At 39.7% G+C, this 16773-nt stretch overlaps 1 protein-coding gene and 1 non-coding gene across 4 annotated transcripts in view; both read left to right on the forward strand.

The window, feature by feature from the left end:
• Nucleotides 1-16773, forward strand: part of CUNH11orf49 (chromosome unknown C11orf49 homolog) — a 140341-nt gene that overhangs the window by 83440 nt on the left and 40128 nt on the right. The window lies entirely within an intron of this gene.
• On the forward strand, nt 3024-3142 carry LOC112476613. The gene has a single exon (XR_003045175.1). It is a non-coding gene; the product is annotated as a 5S ribosomal RNA (ribosomal RNA).

Below are 16773 nucleotides of genomic sequence, written 5' to 3' on the forward strand. Positions count from 1 at the left end.
TTTCTATTTTGGTCTAAGACAATAAGCAATATTTATAACGTTGAACCGGAATTAATAAGCAAAAGGTAACATGTTCACTATCATCTTTTTAGTAAGCCAAAGAAGTTTGTGATGCAGTTTAGAGGTAGTTCTTTCAAATATGCTTAAAAATTTTTTTAAAAACTGGACACTTGAATAAGCTTTATTTATTGACTTATATAGAATGCACATAGAAGAAGGGGGTCTCTAGAGACCTCTGGAAAGATCATGTACTGATCGAGCATCATGAGGGCTGCACAGCCTGTTCTGTGAATAATAAAATAATTATAGTAAGAGCTATCATTTAATGAATACTTACCATGTGTCAGGAACTATGTTAAATCTTTACATGCATTATAGCAGGGGTCTCCAACCCCTGGGCCACAGACCAGCACTGGTCCATGGCCTGTTAGGAACCAGACCACACAGCAGGAGGTAAGCGGTAAGTGGTGGGGGAGCAAACAAAGCTTCATCTGTATCTGCAGCCGCTCCGCAGCACCAGCATCACCGCCTCAGCTCCACCTCAGATCATCAGGCATTAGATTCTTGTAGGAGCACCAGTCCCTGGTGCCAAAAAGGTTGGGGACCACTGCTGTACTATTTTGTTTTTCATGACATGTTTTTCTTGTGATTTTCCCGACCCTCCCTGCACTCACATGTAAACTCCACAGGGGCAGAGATTTTAGTCCCTTTTGTTTATTGCTACATCCTCAGAACTGAGAATGGTACCTGGCACATAGTAAGGCTTAGTAATAAATAGATGAGTAAATGAATAAGGAGTACAATATAATGACTGTCATAAAAGGTGATTTAGAGAATGCCAAAGGGGCTGAGAATCTAATGGTGTACATGTTCCAGGCTTGAGCAACAAGCTCATTTTAAGTATCAAATGGGAAAATGTAAATAAAAATTGATTTCAAAAAACACCAAGATGAAAAAATTGGTCAAGAAAAAGAGGCACGATAACGTGCACCTTAACAGTAAAACTATAAGAGAATGAAACTGAGTTTTGCACAAGGCGATGTGACTATCGAGAACTGAATTAGCCCTAGATTAACAGAAAAGGACAGAGGCCATAAGAAAAGGTGATTGTTTTGCTCTGTTTACACATTCTTTCACTGAGCAAGTATGTTTTGAGTGCCTACTATATGCTAGGCACTACTTTATAGATTCTTGAAGGTCATATCATTAAATTAACCATGCAATAATAATAGAGAGTCACGGTTTCATTTTGGAATAAAGGAAGGTAATGATCACAGAAATAAAACTATTGTGTTATTGGGAGATATTTTTATTTTGATTGACTTCAAAACTATTCCTTTAAAAAAATTGCTCCTTTTCCGCCCGTCATTCTAATTAGAGAAATAAGTTTCTGAGGGGAAATGGCTTACCCATGGCATGACCAAGACAAAGTACAGTCATCATTGCAGCTTTTTCCTGAAAGAACTTTCCCATGAATGTGTTTAGTTCAGCCTAAAGAGCCTTTTGTGACATTTAAAAATTGCTGAGGGGAAAAAAAAGAGAGACTGAGCTGGGTCAGTTTTTTAGAGGACGTAAGGGGTGAGTTTGTTTCAGTTGCCAATATTAAACGAGATTTCATCTATAAACTTTGTTCTCTTGTCCAACTCCAGTTTCCACAGGTTTCCGTTTTCTTTTGCTCTCCAGTCAAAAGGAAAAATACTTGATTATTAGAAATACTGGAGCAATAAATTGTTTGAGGGACTTGAAACACCTTTTTTCTCTCCCTTCAAAGCTTTAAATGATACTTGCTTCATTGAAGCTTACAGATCATTAAAAGCAGTCCTGCCAGGGTGATGTAATACATGTTTTAACTTCCAAGAGAAAAAAAAAAAAAAAACTGTACTAAACTAATCTTTGAGTCATACAGAATTTTCTCTTTTCTGATTTTAGTGTTTTGGGGCATTCCAGCACATTTTCACCACCCGCCATATACAAAAAATGAGCCAAAAATGAATCTGGTGTCACATCTAGCAACTATGAGTTCCTAGTCCTTTTCAAATATGTTACTTTCATTTTATTGCAGAGCATCTCCCAAGGACTAGTGTTCTAGAAAAAGAGAAATAACACAGTAGAAGAACAGTAGTTATATAGACATTGAGAATACTATTGCAAACCTAAATTTTTTACATCTTCGTGGCTTCAATTTAGAGTGACTGTCGATTGACAAAGGCCATTCCATCTCCAGTTTGACACTCGGTTAAGCTAAAAATATGTAACAACTAAGGATACCCTACTTCCTGGTAATTTCAGAGATAGAAACATAAGAGGGCCAGACTAATTAAAAAGAAAAAAAAAAGTAACATTTGTTGAATGCCTACAATGAGGTAGGCATGGTAAAAAGCACTTTTTAAAGTTATAATTCATATAGTATCACAGTTAATCCTCATCACAATCTGCACAGTATTATTATCTCTATATAGGCAGAAAACTGAGGCTTACAACTAATTTGTTCAGGGCTATACAATAAGTAGTGGAAATTCTAAACTGATTCTGTTCGGCTTCACAGTTGTACCTTTTCCACTACCTCTTTCTTCCTATGCCTCTGACCAGTCTTCCTCCATGTCTTTCACAAGTTACTCTTGCTCTGTCCTTGTTTTAAATGTTGGTATTTCCCAGGGTTCCATACTTGGCTCATGACTTTTCTCACTACACAGTTATTGAGCAGTCTTGTTTTTTTATGACTTTTCCTACTACCTTAGACAAATGACTTCTAAATTTATATTTCTAGCCCTGAACTCCCCCTGACCCATACATCTAGTATCCTCATATTTCTCTATGTGTATGTCTGACAGTCACCTCATTTGAACATGTCAGAGACCGAACTCCTCAGCTTTCACCCTTGAATCTGCCTCTCCTCTTTGGTTTCCCATATCAGTGCCCAGAGTTACACTCTATCATTCTAGACTCCTCCTTCCCCACCCCCACCCCCCCACATGCAGTCAGTTAAGAAGTTTTACTGATCTTACATTCAAAATAGTTCTCAAGTCTACGGCCATGCTACCCTGAACAAACCCGATCCCATCTGATCTCGGAAGCTAAGCAGGGTCGGGCCTGGTTAGTACTTGGATGGGAGACCACCTAGGAAGACCAGGTGCTGTAGGCATAAAAAATAAGAGACTGTAAACTGACAAAGTCTTTGCAATCTGTGAGGTCAAGCAAGGGTTGCCTCGCCTAAAAAAAAAAAAAAGTTCTTGAATCCCAGACCTTTCTTCTTGATTCCCATCATTGCCTAGTTCTTAATTGAACTTTTGCAGTCTCTCCCATCCATTTTACTGTAGAGTCAAGTGAGCTATATATGAAGAAGATCTGAATATGCTGCTATTCTTCTTTACTTAAAACAATTTAAAGGTTTCTCCATCACCTATAGAATGAGTCACACAAGGCTTTCTGTGTCCTGATCTCTGCCTTTCTCTTCAGCCTCAATTCCAGCAACTCCTTGCCTTCAAAACTACTCTTCAATTATACTGAATTCAAGTCCTGATAGTTCCCCTTATCTCATGTTGTTTCTCATCAGGATGCCTTGTTTAGGCCCTGCCTGTGGCACGACCACCCCATCTTTTCACCTGGATGAACTCCCTCTGCAGCACTCATCTCACGTAGCACCTTCTCCAGAACACCTTTCCTCAGCAGTCCTCTACTTCAACCCACCAAGTGGGCTAAACCTTGTCTTTATATTTCTAAAGCTCCCTGTCATTACATTATCCACATATTTTGAAATCAGTTTGTCTTCTCTATTAGACTTTTAGTCCTTTAAGCACAGAGCCCATGCTTTATTGAATTCTATCATCCTAGTGCCTAGACTAGTCCCTGGTACAGAGAGGGCTCTTAAAAACTGTTTAATTCTCTACGTGAATTAAATCTGACAACTATTAAAATACAAGGACATCAACCACAAAATAAAACAACCCAATAAAAAAATCGTAAAGAACTTGAATAGACATTTCTCCAAAGAAAATATACAAATGACCAGAAAGCCATGATGAAATGAAAAGATACAGTGAAAAGATGCTCAACATCACTAATTATTAGAGAAATGCAAATCAAAACTGCAGCGAGATACCACTTCACACCTATTAGGATGGCTACTATTAAAATAATAATAATAACAAATATTGGCAAGGATGTGGAGAAAATAGAATCCTTGTGTATTATTGTTGGGAATGTAAAATGGTACAGCCACCATGGAAAACAATAGGGTGGTTCCTCATAAAATTAAATATAGAATTATAATATTCAGCAATCCCACCTCTGGGTCTATATCCAAAAGAATTGAAAGCAGGGACTCAAAGAAATATTTGTGCACCCATGTTCATAGCAGCATTATTCACAGTAGCTAAAATGTGGAAGCAACCCAAGTGTCTTATCAGTGGATCAAGGGATAAGCAAACTGTGGTATAGACATATAATGGAATATTATTCAGCCTTAAGAAAGGAAGGAAATTCTAACATATGCTACAACATGGGTGAACCATGCTCAGTGAAATAAGCCAGTCATAAAGACAACTACCGTATGATTCCATTTATATGAGGTACTTAACAGTAGTCAAAATCATAAAGACAGAAAGTAGAATGGTGGTTGCCAGAGGCTCAGGGAAGGGTGGAATGGGAGGTTGTTTAATGGGTATAAAGTTTCAGTTTTGCAAGATGAAAAGAGTTCCAGAGATGGATAGTGGCGATGGTTTCATGACAATGTGAATATACTTAATTCCAGTGAGTCATACACTTAAAAATGGTTAAGACGGTAAATTTTTGTTATATGTGTTTTACCACAATAAAAATTGAAAAAAACAAAAATAAAAGAAACCATAGGACAGGTGAAGAAGTCTAAGGGTTAGTAAACTTATTGAATTGGCATCACTGTGCCCCAATACAGACAGCATCCAACTTTCTCTTCATGATCCTACCGTAGGACCCAGTAGTTCCCAAATAACCAGTCTGGGGTATGGTCAGAGAATCTGTAACTTTATTAAGCAACCCAAATGATTCTGGTGAACAGACAAATTTGGGGAACTGCCTAGGCTACATTATTGTAAAGGAATGATTGAAGAAAGGTTTATCTGGATATTGTAAAAAACAAAAGAGATTTTTTTTTATTGTGGTAAATACACATAATAAATTTGCCAGTTTAACCATTGATAAGCGTTACAATTAAGTGGCGTTAAATACATTCACAGTGTTGTGCAACCGTCCCCACTATCCATTTCTAGAACTTTTTCATCATCTGAAATTGAAACTCTGTACTCTGTTAAACAGTAACTCCTCATTTCTCACTACCCCACCCCCAGCTCCTGGTAACCTCTATTCTACTTTCTGTCTCTATGAATTTGCCTATTCTAGGTACATTGTAAATGTGGACAGATAATTGATTTTTAACGAAAGTTTAATTGCTTTCTTGCCTGGAGGCATGAGTCTGGGTGAAGGGGAGCAAACATTAATTGGGTGCCTTGACATGACAAGCAAGGTCACATTCAGATTTACTGGGTTTATCTCAAGCGATAGAAAATTGTATTTATAAACTTTGGTTTCATGAAATCATAAAGGTTTCTTTTATCCTAATTATTTTTATCATGACCTATGTATGTTCATCATAAAGTCTACTCATTCAAAATAGTTACTGATTAGTTGGTGATATGTAACCTAATTTTCTCATAAAAATTAATAAGCATCTTTTTTTGTATGTGCAAAAGTTGTCTTTATTATTTTTTAAATTTTTTTATTTTTCAATTACAGCTGGCATATAATATTATATTAGTTTCAGGTGTACAACATAGTGATTAAACATTTATATAACTTACAAAGTGATCACCCCAATGAGTCTAGTACCCACCTGACACCATACATTGTTATTATGATATTATTGGCTGTATTCCCTATGCTGTACTTTCCATCCCTGTGACTGTTTTTATAACTGGCAATTTGTACATAATCGTCTTTTGAAAAATCTCTTTTCAGTTATATCATTCTAAGGTTTTTCTCCAATATCAAGGCCCAGCAGAAAAAAAAATAAGATTACTATTAAAATGGTTCTAAAATTCAAAAACAGAAGAATTAGGGCTTTATAGTTTCTTTTCATAAAAGGTGTCTATACTTCAAGCCATTGCAGAATTGAAATTTCAAATCATCCTGTCCACAACATTTAGATGCCCCAATGAGGCAAGGGACTTCTTCAGCGTGCAGCATACTACTCGGGGGAGAAAGTCTCTTCATTTTGTCTAGAGCAGATACTTCAGACTTTTGTTCTAGAGGTCCAGGAAAGATCTACTACTTGGAATATAGAGCCAAGAAAATGATTGTTTTGTCTATTTTAACCATATTCCTCAAACTTTTCAAGCCAACTCTCTGTGACATACTCACCACCTTTACTTCCTGACAGTGTAAGTCTGACCCATCAGTAATATAGTATGACAGCACCTAATTCTTTTTTTTGTACAAAACTATGGAACAAGTAGCACTACATGTTACTTACTTAAACCTTGCGTTGTAAAATTGTATTTGATATCTGTTCCCCTGAAGTTGGACCACTGTATTGTGACAAACCATTGGTCTAATAGGTCTTCCTACCCATTCCTGTTCTCCATTTAAAAATGAAGAAGTATTCTAACATCCAATTCTCAAACCTCTAAGGGCTCTTCTAATAACCTACACCAATCAGATGTTGACCCCTGGATTCTATAATTCTCTTTGTTACAGACCTTCTTTGTAACTTTGAACGAATTATTTATCTTAAACACTTAACTTTCCACACCACTGTTCATTGAGCATAAAACCAGGGTAATAATACCACCTCTAGAAAAAAGGATTCATGATTTAGTGGGTCTGTTTCCCTACTTATATCTGGATAGGAAAATGCCTTCTTACTCTTCCTTCTGAATTCTCCCTTTTGGTTCCTGGCCTGAATGAAGAATTGCTCTTCTTGCCAGCATCCATGGCTGCCAAGAAGAACTTGACTGCACTGCCTTTAAAGTGGTGGAGCACAGCCTTTACCGGCAGGCTTGGAGGATCTGGCACCCTGGAGAATCCCAGGAGGCCCCACCCACACCCTCTTTGGGAGGTTCTTTTCCTAAAGTTATAGTGGGACTTGCATCAATATGCAGAGGAGACGTCTTTCCTACAAAAAGCTTGCTTTTCCTCCCACAGTTGTGGGGAAGGTGGTGAGGGGGAAGTAGGAACTGGGTATAATATTGGCAGATGTTTTGAGCACTCCAGATAAAAAGGTTTGATAAAAAGTCTTGTTTTTATTGCCTTACTATACTGCTTGTTGGGGAATTGTGTTTTCTTTGGTCACTTGCCAATGAAAAAGGTTAGCCTTTTCCTGAATGTAGGATTGTTTCTTTAACTAGTTATGTTTGTGTAGAACAAGATAGATAACTGCTGCTGAAATTAACAAATCAAGATTGGATCATGGTGATGCTCATTTCTGCTCAGTCTCCTTTCCAGTTCAGTGACAGCTGCAACCAATATAAACAAGGTTTTGATGGGGCTGTCTTTTCTCACCTAGTCGGAGCTGGAGTATTTTCAATTTAGTTCCTTCGCTCTGATGTCCAAGACTTTAAAGGATTTGCTCTCTGCCCCCCTCCCCCAATTTGTTACTGTTTTGTGGCATCCAGTCGGAAATAGTTTCTCATTTAAATGCCTCGTGTAAAGGAAGGGTCACTTTTTAAATTTCCCTACCTTGTATCCTCTAGTTTCTATTTTAGTACAAAATAGTTATAGTTTCATTTTCTTTGAGGCTATTTTTCGGTTGGGTTTTTTGTTTTTTGTTTTTTGGTTTTTTTTTTTTTGGCCCTTTCTCAAATTTCTTTCCCGGTTCACAGCAAAAGAAGCAGCTAGCATAACTTTTCTGAATCAGAAGCTGGTAGAGCTAAATGTGTATAGTACTTTGATCTTTGCCTTAATGTGTTTGTATTGATCTAGGGTGTATCTTTTGGCTCTGGGCATTCGGAATTAAAGTTAAAGCCTTTAACCCATCTCTTCAAACAAAAAGGAAACAAACTCTATTGCAGTGTGAAGGACGGAGGTCACACATGAGAGTTAATTTATTAGAGATGACGTATTTCAATGTCATACTGGGTTCCTAAGCAGTATTGCAGAATGTCCTTCCCTGAAGCTCTTTGTTTTGTTTTTAATAGAATAGAGTCTGGCTATGAGGAATGAATTATGTACACTTCTACTTGAAAGCATGGGATGGACAAGTTATCGCTTGAAGTCACTTACTCTTTAGAACAAATAAGTTGTATTTAGCTCTAAGAGAATTTTAACACTGGCTTATTTGGGAGAATTAAATGAGCCTGAGGCTAGTTTATGGAGACGAGCCCTTCTAGATACTATTTTTTATTCTTTGCCAACCCCTAATTCCCACTCACTTATGGTAAGTTTCAAGTATGGACAGTTCTAAGATGTGGTCAGTTCCCATGACTGCTTAATAAAATATGAATTTCTCACGTTACTTGAAAGACTATATGTGGGAGGTCTTGATTTGGTCTTTGCATCTTCTAAGGAGTACATCGTGGTTTAATAAGTCTCATCTGAACTCCACAAAGATGGTGATATTCATCTTAGAAAAGAAAAAAATTTGCGTACCTCCCTATACTGTGTTCTATGCTACCTAAGCCATTTGCTTATGAAACTAACCTTTAACAATAGCCTGAGTTCTCTTCCTTTCTCCTCAGTCAGTTATCTGTTAGTGCCTTCTTTTGCTTTTCTGCTGTCAGATGAAGAAAAGTTGTCAGAGGCAGAACAACCCTTATAAACGTTTCTGTAGCAGGATACCAGGATCCTAGATTAATGTAGGAAACAGAAGACATAAGGTCTAGAAATCCTCAGAGTGACCTTGTATGACAGATAAGATATTTATATGAAGAAACATCAGCCCCTGGGACCTAAATTAAGCTCCTTAATCTCTCAATGTCATTATTTCTCTGCTTGTAAAAGGGGAATAGCAATACCAATCACTATCTTCCTCTGGAGTTTAGGAGAAATTTAATGAGATAATGAACTTAATTCTCTTACAAGGGAATATATTGTTGACTTTTAGCAGAGTGAACTATTTGGAGGTCCCTGAGGGACCTGACCATCTATTACCTCTTCCACCACTCAAATAAAACTATTGTAGAAAGCTAACCCACTGCCAAAAAGTAAGCCATTTATTCAGCGGATAGATCAGGCCTAGTGTGAAAAAAAACGGATTTTGATCTTTTCTTTGGAAGAGCTATCCCTAGATAGGCACAAAGATGTCCTTTTTCCTTTTTTTCTTTTATAAAAAATCAGAACAGAGGTGTAATTGTGTTTGATGGCTCACTTTGAGAGAATGTTAGGTTCGATCCTGGAACACATTAAATCAGATGATATACTTTTTAAAAGTCTCTAGAAAATGCTTTCTAAATGGGAGTAATATTGGCCCCAAGGAGGCAAATATTGGTTCTTTGAGAGGCAAAGCAAAATTAGATATTTACAAGATTGTGGCCCTCCAATACACACACACGTCTATATATATATTCAGTATATCTAATGTATTAAAATTTCATGGAGGGGTGGAAACTTGGAAAAAATATCTAAAAATGAAAGAAAAAAAAAAGGTTGAGAAACACTGCTGTAGTCTAGAATAAGCATATGGTTGTCAATTACTCTTCTAGACATTTTTGTCCCTAAGCATAGGTAAGCTGCAGATTGTCAAGTCGAATGCAGATTGCCATCGATTCCTTCAGACGAACAGGAACTGAGTTCATAGAAAACTTGAAAGAGATGAAATTCATACCCTAAGGGATGATGATCTCAGAGAAACAAACATAAAATCTACCCGTTAGAACCAATACTTTGTACTTAAATAAATGTGGTTAAATCTTTAAGGTAAGAGATTCCTTTTTTCTCCTGCCTATTTAGCCTTGACAGAAAGGCACATCAAGGGTAAGAATGATCTTCAAAGAACTTCAGGGAAAAAGCCAGATTGGGAGAAAGGAGAGGGTGTGGACCCCACAGGCAGGAAGGGAATAATTATCTAAATAGTAATGTAAAGTGCAAAGCAGCAAAAACAAGAAATACAGTGGGAATTGGCACTGAAATATTTAATAAATTTTAAGTTTGATGTTGTTGCTGATATTAATAGGCATTTGTATATCCAAAGTATTTTTCCTTCCATCCTCCTCTTATGTCATATAGTTTTTTCATACCTTTTGAATGGATGAGATGACCCAAAATTGACTTGCTATGTGCTATGGAATTTGGAAGAGGCCCTGTGTGATGTTAGCCTTAAAATAATATAATGGCCTTATTTTTTAAAAAAATTTTTCGCCCCAGTCTCTGATCCTTACTTGCTTAATCTTCCTGTGTTTTGATACACATCACCATAACTCGGAAGAAAAAGAAGCAGTGATTATTCCTCCCTGCTTACCCATTTCACAGTGATGCCCTCGACACTGAGTACTCTTTCTCTAAGCCAAGCATTTGCGAAGCATTAGTTGCTGTGGGCATTTAACTGTCTTACAGAAATCTACCCCAGTCCCCTGTTTATTGATTTCTTAAGATCATAGAAGAAAATGAAGTGAATTGGAGAAAAGCCTTCAAGCCCCCTGATCTCCATTCCTACCCTAATTTCAAAATCTAACATATTGTCCTTTCAGTAGTTACTAAGATCTCCGCCCTTCAACTTCTCTTTGTTACCCACTGGGTGGGTGTAACCAAACCCCAGTCACACTGTGGCCCCAGCAGCTGGGCTTCTCTCTCTCCCCCATCACATTGCAGACATTCTTTTCACATCATTTTGTCCCCTCTGCTGCATTCCCTCCATTTGGCATCATTCCCTCCACGCAACCTTCAGTTTCAAGGGACAGGAGTTTGCCAAGGAGATGCTGGCAGAGAGGGTCCAGTTCTTTCCTTTCTATCTGAAGAGCCCAGTGTCACTCATTAGCATATGAGAAGAATGGTTGTAAATAAACATCAAATGAGGTTAAGGAGCTGCAGCTCATCAATATTAATGAAGTCCACCTCACAGCCTTGGAGTGAGGTACTGATGGCTCTAATCACAAGAAGCCGTTTCATAAGGCCTCCAGTTACAAGGCAGGAAGGGTTAGATTCAGCCGGTTGGAATGTTTGTCGTTTTACAACCCCAGGAATGCTTCAGAGAAAGGCTGTCTGATACCAGATCTGTGTTTGCAAGGCCCCTCTTGTGTTCAGATTACATCTGTTTGTCTCAACAGGTGGAAGGCTAGAGGAAGAAGGCTGTATCTGCTAAGCAGACTCTGGGGTGGGAACACTCCAGGTCATTCTGCAGTTCCCAAGTCAAAAATGAGGTCCCAGAGTACTAGGGATTGGTCTCTTTGCGCCTTTCATCATTAACCCCATGGAACTCAAACTCTTGTTTCCAGTGTACTGACGGAAGATCTGGAGACCTTCTAAGCCCAGCCTAATAAAGGGATGAAGAAACTCCTGTTTCCTCATGTGCCAACTACCAGTAGGTCTCTTCTCAGAATGTGTTTGATTCCTGTGCCTTTAATTAGAAGATTCAAAGGATAATAAGTACAGCTATTATTTATTGAACACTTACTATGTCCCAAGCACTGCACTAAACATTTTTGATATGTTATATAATCCTCACACTAAGCTCGTGAAGATGATTCCCATTTCACAGGTGAGGCAAGTGAAGCTCACAGAGTTTATGGTTTATGTAACATGTCTAAGATCACACATGCAGCAAGTGACAGATCTAGATCTAACTTAGCGGTCCACCATGCTCTTAATCACCGCCCTCTCTGGCATCTCAGAGTCAGTCATGTAAAGTATGTGAGCTTTTGTGCGTTTCTTCTCTTTTGTAAGAAGCGTGCCCTTTCTTCTCCAGCTCAAGAGACCAAACACAAAGTAGTTCTCTGAAAGTAGAATCAGAAGACTTTAGAATTTTTTAAAAATCAAAGCCTTTGAAATTACTTTAGAAAGGAAACTTTCACTAGATGTGTTTTTCTTTGTATATAAATTTGGGGCAGTGGGATATGTGCTATGAGTGTGTGTGTGGCGGGGGGTGGGGGTTAGCAGTGACACTGATTTATCCACTTCCTCAGGCCAGTTCTTTTTATCATGAAGCACACACCTTGCGTGAGGTCAGTGATTGTGGAACACAAAGAAGCCGCTTGGCCCTCATGGCTGATTTGAGCCTATGATCCTAGCCTCAATTATGCTGTTTCAACAATTGAACCCTGGTTTATTGCCTAAAGTTCATACTATCAACTTCTTTATCTCTGATTTCTTTGGGGCCCCCAAAGAGAACCTCATGCTTCATCAAATGGTTGTTATCACAAAAGATACACCTGACTGTTTTTAAAGCAGCTCTTAGTGAAAGGATCTGAGAGTGAAACAGCCACTTATCTTTCCTCTCCTTTCCTCCTTGAGAACTCAGGGACCTTACTTGGTAATTTTTACTTAGGCAAAACGCCCAGGAATGTTTCCACGGAATGGCACCCAAAGCCCACCCATGCAGGAGCCCTTCCTGCCACCAAGTAACCAAGACTGGGAAGCAATTGAAACTGGGTCTTCCTTTCCCAGGCCTGTGGCTGTCAACTTGGCTCAGAAAGAGGCAGACTGATGACTTTGTCTCCTCACCCAGTCACACTACCACACAGTTCTCATTTGAGCTTGAAGTCACATGGTTATGCTTCTTATGGCCAAACAAGGATGTGCTGTTTCCAGTTCTTTGCACCCTGGGTTTGGCCTGGGCATCCTTAGTTGAAACTATCAGGGCCCCCAAACCCTGAAGCTTTTCTGGGGACAAATTGCATGCAGTGGTAGAGAGGAGGAGCTGAGCTGTGCAGTGAAGCAGTGGATGGTGTGCAGTCGGGATGTTTGCGAGAGCCAAGGGGTTAGTTCATAGCTGCTTTGTATACTCAGGCACACCAGAAAACTCAGATTAATAGGCTGTTTATTCTTCACCATGTTCCTTGAATCAAAGGCTCTGGATGGTATTATTAAAGAGTGTTTGTGAGAGCGCCCTGGAACACTCCTCCTGGGCTCCGCTCACTGAAGAGGAACGATTGAGTCCTTTCATTTCCTGGGCAGCATCCCTCACGCTCATTGCTCACTGTAGTGTAAAGGTCTGCAGAACCTTTGTTAGAAACAGAATCTTTTGTTCTGTCTTTCTGAAGTTCCATTACCTACAGCACCTTGGTCTGTTGAGTCTAATTATTTAATGTTCTTGTCTTCGAGCTACCTGAACCTGATGAATGCAGCCCACTCTACCCCAGGGAGTTTTTTTGTTTAGGGTTTTTGAGGGATTTTTTTGTTTATGTTGGCTCTATTTGGCACTAGTTGTCTGTCATCTATATTTTTCATGAATTTTTGCCAGGAGGGTCGGGAACATCTACCTGAACCCTATTCTGTGAAGCAAATGAAGTCTTTTTTTTGGCTATTAGAAGATTCCCCTGAATTGTAATTTTAAAACTGTAATGTAACCATCAAATCTTAGGAGTGAAGATTGAAGTCTATTGAATTATGGAAGAATTACTTCCTCCACTATCATCCCCTGCAGTAGAGATTTATATTGGAGAGGGCCAAAAAATTAGGGGGAAAACTGCTTCTCCACCCCCTCTCCCAACTCCCTTTCAGCAGCAGCATGTGAGTGTCAACTGTACCATGTTCTCGCTGGCAGTTAATGTTTCCTGTGGCCTGGAAAATATTGTATTTTGGGCCTTCCACAACTTCTATACACACACATACACACACGACACACAACCACACCCCTCATGGGCTTGCCTTTAACACAGAGGCATCCAGTTTATTGCAAAGGTGCTCAAAGCTCACTAATCACTGTAGATACTGCAAACACTCAGCACCTTTCAGGCACCCATATTTATCAGACAAATGCAGTACAAATCATAAGCAATAGTTTTGAATCTGGCACAACCCTTCATTACCGCAGCCAGAGGCCAGAACATGAAATTGAGGTCATATATCTGGGGTTAGAACTCTAGAAACCATCTGGTATCTCATAGCCCAGGGTTTCTCCAGGGAGGTGCACCATGGAGCAAAGGGAGTCCTGTCATCCTGAAGATACTGTCCCCTCACGTCCCTCCAAAACCAGCACAGCTGTGTGGACGAGGACTATCTGCCATATATATACTGAGACCAAGATATATATACACACTCTGGCGTTCCGCCGGATTCCTTCCATGAAGTCCATCTGTTTATCCACTTCCAAATCCCAGAAGGCAGTCACCAAAAAGTAAATAGTGAGCAGGGACAGAGTTTTTTTCTTTCTTTCTAGATAAACATGTTCCAATGAACAAAACAGGTTTTGCAAACACATTCCATCTAGTAAATCTTACCTAACAGCTGTGCGTGGAAGGTTTGGAGGAAAGAAGGATGAGGCGTGAGGGGGTGGGGGCGAGTCTTAGGACTTGATTAGGAGAATTAGAAAGTTCAGAAATCCACAAGGCCTGGGCAGTTCAGTACTATCCACTTTTCGTTAGATGGAAATTTGCTTCTTTCCTTCATTCTGTCCCGTCATTCCAAACCTGGATCTGTGGTGGGCTTGTCAAAGACAAAGGTCTGGCTGCAGATATCAGCTTCTTCAGCTGAAAAACCAATCTATCACAACTTTAGGGGCCATGTCCTGCATTTCTGACTGAACCCTCTTCCTGCCCTGCTGGCCTCGCTCTTCTCCACTCCTGCTGTAAAGCTCCTCTGGAGTCAGACAGTGGAACATTGCCCCATCAGCCCCGCTAGGCTTCACATCTACCCCTCTGGCTGGAACAGTGAAGGACTGAGTGTAGATGAAAAACGTGGATTCTGAAGATCGGGGACAAGCACAAGAAATCGACCTTATGCCTCAGAAGCAGCCGGATATTTGTGTGTCTCTGTTTGATGTCAAACTGGCTCACTACTGAGGAGTTGTTTTGTTTTTTTTCTTAATGTTCTCCTCACTCCTCATTTGCGGGTCAGATGCTTTGGATAATCCAGTGGAATTCTCTCTGCTTGACTGCTGGTTGCTGCCAGACACAGAGTGCTAAATCCTGTCAGTTGGTGACTTGAAATGATGATGTGTGAAACAGTGCTCCAGTTTAGACATCCTGCGCTCATTTGCACAGACTGCTTTGCCAATTAACCATAGTAGTGAAATGCGGCGACAAACAGGGGACAAGCAGTTTCTGCAGCCTTTGCCTTATCTTCACTCTGGGATCAGAGTACCTGCTCATGCTCCCACCCTCCGCCAATGTCAATATGTGTCTCTAGTAATCCGTAAGCCTTAGAATTCTGTCCTGTTCAATATTGTTCTTTTCCCAGGCCTCGTAGAGCAATTTCTCTAACAGAGTGTAACATGCCAGAGACAAGAAAGAGCATTTATGTGCAGAATAGGCAAATGGAAAGCAAAACACTTGCTGCTGGTTCCCTTCTTCAGTCTTTGCATGTGCTGTTCTCTCTTTCCCCAGATTACATGCCTGTCTCCTTCTCACCTGGTTAGGTCTCAGCTCAAAAGATAACCTTCTCTAAAAGGATATCCTTGACCACCCCGCCTTATAATGTCACTCCATCTCAGTCACTCCATATCACACCATCCTGTTTTATTTATGGCACTGCCTGATTACTTTCTATAAGTATTTTTATTTATTTTTCTACTTATTGTTTATCTCTCTCCCCACATACACATACTAGAATTTAAATTTCATGAAAATAGGGATTTTGTCAATCATAACCACTGCTGTTTCCACAGAACCTAGCATAACCTCTTAATATTTGGCACTTAATATTTATTAACTGAATAAATAGGTAGGAATGTAGCAATTAGGAACTTCCAAAGCAAATATATGTTTATTATCAGGAGATGGTAAAGAGGACAAATAGTTTGAGGAATGGAATAAAAATATAAGGTTTCTCATACTGATTTTTTATAATGGTTTTAATTACAAATTGTATGTGTTGAGTCGAAGATCACATAAATTGAGTCACTCTTCATTTCTTCTGATTCATACTAAACTGTTCCTTGTTGAGTAGGTTAAGTCAGGGTCATGAGGACCAAGTACTGCACTCTTCCTTTGCAAGCCGGCATAATTGAGGCCACAGAGGATGCCCACTTCCAGATCTCCACTGGACAGTGCCTGGCTTTGCTTTCCCCAGAGCAGGTGGCAATTTAAGGCAGTATAAAGTCCAGCCTGGATGTCTTCATCCAGCCTTTATTTATTACATTCTTGCCTGCCTCCCGTTCCCAAAGAGAGCACATTCCTCTCTGCAGCTCAGGGGCCCTGCAGCTCTTTCTATGGTGAGAGCCATGGAGGGTGGATGGGTGTGTCTTATATCTGACCTGCCCAGTTGTGACACAGTATGACTGAGAGAACTTGTCCTTTTAGCCTGGCAGACACATGGCGCTCATCTCCTCAGAAGTCCTTCACCCGAACGAGAAGTAGTAGCTTCTCAGAAGTTATCCTTTGTCTTGTTGGGGCAAGATCAGTGCCTAGTGTCAAGAGAGAGATATTAAAGATTAAAGAGCCTCCACCAGGAAAGGGGATAGTTTTGCCTGAATCTCTTAATTTGTTTTTCCCCCCCGTACAAGTGCATTCATGTTGCTGGGCTCCTGGGCTTACTCCCCGGCAGTTTGTAGTCATTATTCTCATGACTTTGTGGTCTCATTGATATTAGAATGTGTTTCAACAGCTGTAGGTGATGCTTCCACGCTCCACTGCTTTTTCTCTTACGTTGCTAACAACTCTTCTGTTGGTTTCAGCCTTTAGCCAAGCCCACCCCATCCACACCCCACTCTTT

The sequence above is a fragment of the Pteropus alecto genome, unplaced genomic scaffold, assembly GCF_000325575.1.
Source record: "Pteropus alecto unplaced genomic scaffold, ASM32557v1 scaffold71, whole genome shotgun sequence".
Classification (NCBI taxonomy): domain Eukaryota; kingdom Metazoa; phylum Chordata; class Mammalia; order Chiroptera; family Pteropodidae; genus Pteropus; species Pteropus alecto.